The sequence below is a fragment of the Penaeus monodon genome, chromosome 34, assembly GCF_015228065.2.
Source record: "Penaeus monodon isolate SGIC_2016 chromosome 34, NSTDA_Pmon_1, whole genome shotgun sequence".
NCBI lineage: Eukaryota > Metazoa > Arthropoda > Malacostraca > Decapoda > Penaeidae > Penaeus > Penaeus monodon.
The window spans coordinates 33,577,909-33,578,159 of record NC_051419.1 but is presented as its reverse complement, the minus strand read 5'-3'; positions in this window follow the sequence as shown (position 1 = coordinate 33,578,159).

Below are 251 nucleotides of genomic sequence, written 5' to 3'. Positions count from 1 at the left end.
AACTTCTCTATATCTTCTCGCTTCCCCTTCTTCCTCCATCTCTCCCTACCATGACCTTCCTATCCATCTCCTTGTCTCTCTCCTCCGTGTCCTATCTCTTAATAAAATCCTTGTCTCTCTCTCCCTCTCCTTCTCACACGAACGCCAAGGGAGGCAACGCCCATATATCATCTTTACCATCAACTTCATTTGGTATTCATAAGTCATACTTGCTTGGAATTATCATATTTGTTTAACCAAAATACATATCT